Source organism: Gordionus sp. m RMFG-2023, chromosome 3 (genome assembly GCF_954871325.1).
Source record: "Gordionus sp. m RMFG-2023 chromosome 3, tfGorSpeb1-WG-v2, whole genome shotgun sequence".
Classification (NCBI taxonomy): domain Eukaryota; kingdom Metazoa; phylum Nematomorpha; class Gordioida; order Chordodea; family Parachordodidae; genus Gordionus; species Gordionus sp. m RMFG-2023.
In genome coordinates this window covers 52,839,345-52,841,496 of record NC_088777.1, presented here as the reverse complement: position 1 = coordinate 52,841,496, position 2,152 = coordinate 52,839,345, and the positions used below count along the sequence as shown (strand labels likewise).

General features: G+C 23.8%; 1 long non-coding RNA gene across 1 annotated transcript; it reads right to left on the bottom strand.

The window, feature by feature from the left end:
• Positions 1-200: 200 nt before the first annotated feature.
• LOC135926559 (uncharacterized) lies at positions 201-1,715 on the bottom strand. Its single transcript, XR_010571912.1, has 6 exons — positions 1,614-1,715; positions 1,239-1,390; positions 986-1,174; positions 888-926; positions 731-827; positions 201-678 (listed from the first exon to the last, which is right to left on the bottom strand). It is a non-coding gene; the product is annotated as an uncharacterized LOC135926559 (long non-coding RNA).
• Between the last annotated feature and the right edge of the window lie 437 nt (positions 1,716-2,152).

Here is a 2,152-nt window from a genome sequence, read left to right as displayed (position 1 = left end):
AAAAAATTATTAATAAATACATTTCCTCATTACATATTGATTCATTCCTAGGTGAATTCGATGAACCATTATTGATGCAGATTAATATTATAGTGCAAAGAGCAGATCTATTGGAGTTTACATGTATAATCTATCATCTAATTTTTTTTATTAAAATAATTTTGTGATATATACATAATGTAGTGTATGTATATGCTAACTTAAACCTATTAATTATTTTTAGAAAATGATATAATATATTTTTTAAAATACAATAGGATACTAAAAAAAAGATATACAAAAAATATTATTCGTTTGTAAAAATGCTAAAACTTAAAGTTGTGAATTTGATTGATTATTAGGTTGTTACCCATCCTATAACTAAGACCGATTAATCAATTTATGACTCCAAAGGGATCCTGAATTGCTATTAGCAAATAAACAGATCTAAGCTAGCTTTGTAGACCAAAAATATAATTTTTATCAATTGAAAATGGTTAAATATTACCGTCATATTTTCTGAAATATGAAAGTCTTCCCAATATTTTAATGATTTTTTCATATCCTCAAGAAGTGTGGAATATGTTTAAATTGTAAGCATGTCTACCATAGTAATATTGGATCACGGATGTGTATATTAAATCAATGAAGTGCAAGTGGGGATGTGCTAAATTACTAAAGGGATACAAAGGCAGATTTCTATTATATAATTTTTATTTTAATATTTATCAATTTTATATTTCTAATCAACTTTATAAAGATTGTCTTATTTCCTTCGGAGATAACCAAATTGTAAATTCCCTCAAATGTCACGTAATGAGAAAGACTTTGTTCATCTATATAAATTGCTTTTGAATGGCAATAGCAATATTATATAAATAAATAAAATTTATTTTTTTTAAATTAACTTTTTTCATAGCTAGATTCAAAGTTGGGAAGGCCAAGGCCTAAATAGTATAATAATACATAATAATAGAATAGAATAGAATTAAAATAATAATTTTACTGTTGTTATCTTGACAATTTTGCAGGATGACATTAACTTTGGGACTTGAATAGAGAATTGAACCATTATTATACTTGAATAATATGGATATTAATTTTGAGAATGGGTACCTCAATGAACCTTTAAGAATTATATATGATTCGTGGAATTCATGAACTTCAAGTAATCTCCGGTATGGTTGTATAAATACTTTAAATAAAGAATTTAAAAGATATGTATATGAGACGAATTTAGAAAGGTTAAATATATTTACCCTTGTAGCTGTTTTGTTAGTAATGTACTTATAATCATTAAATAAATGTGAGTTTCATTGGATACAAATTTCATCCCGTATGTTAAATTCGAATCTACATCTTCTTCAGCTAAGATATCTTCTAATGATTTAGGATTCGTATCTATATAGAACTAAACATTATTAAGTTAGAAGTTAAATTAGAGATATATAGAATTACTGTAAACGATTATTTCTATACCTTAAAATATATGCACAATCTCATTTCTTAGGTTATATTTGTTTTAAATTTTATTTAATAAATATAAATGACATTTTACTTTCAGGCAAAAAGAGTCATATTTTTAATTTAGATTAATCAAAATTTTGTAATATAATTTTATAATTTTTTAATACCGTAGCGTTAAGTGCCTTAGTTATCAATTTCATCGTTTATATATTCATTATCAAGGAAATAACTGTAATAGGAATGTGAACGATTATTAGATAGCATTTGTGGCATTTCCCAAAAAACTAAACCATCAACCATATTCAACTTAGCGTCAGTTTGATATCTTTATATTTTTTTTATAATATAAATCTTATGTATACATTCATAATATATGCATTTTATTTTTACAATATCTAATTACACTTCAAATAAGTAAGCCGCTTTGTATATTTTGAAAATGTAGATTACTTTTCAAAATCTTCTTTAAACTTTATTTTAGAAATAAGTATGAGAATACCAAGGCTACTTGTGTAATTTATTGAAGCATAATATGTGCGAAAATAATTTTTGTACAAAATACTATGAAAAAAATCATCAAACCCTTACCTATATAATAAATTCAAAATTTTTTAATTATTAAAATTATTCAAAATCGTTTTTAATAAAAGTCAGTTATGCCTTGACAATCCATAAACCTGGTAAGTTTTTTATAGATAAATAGTAA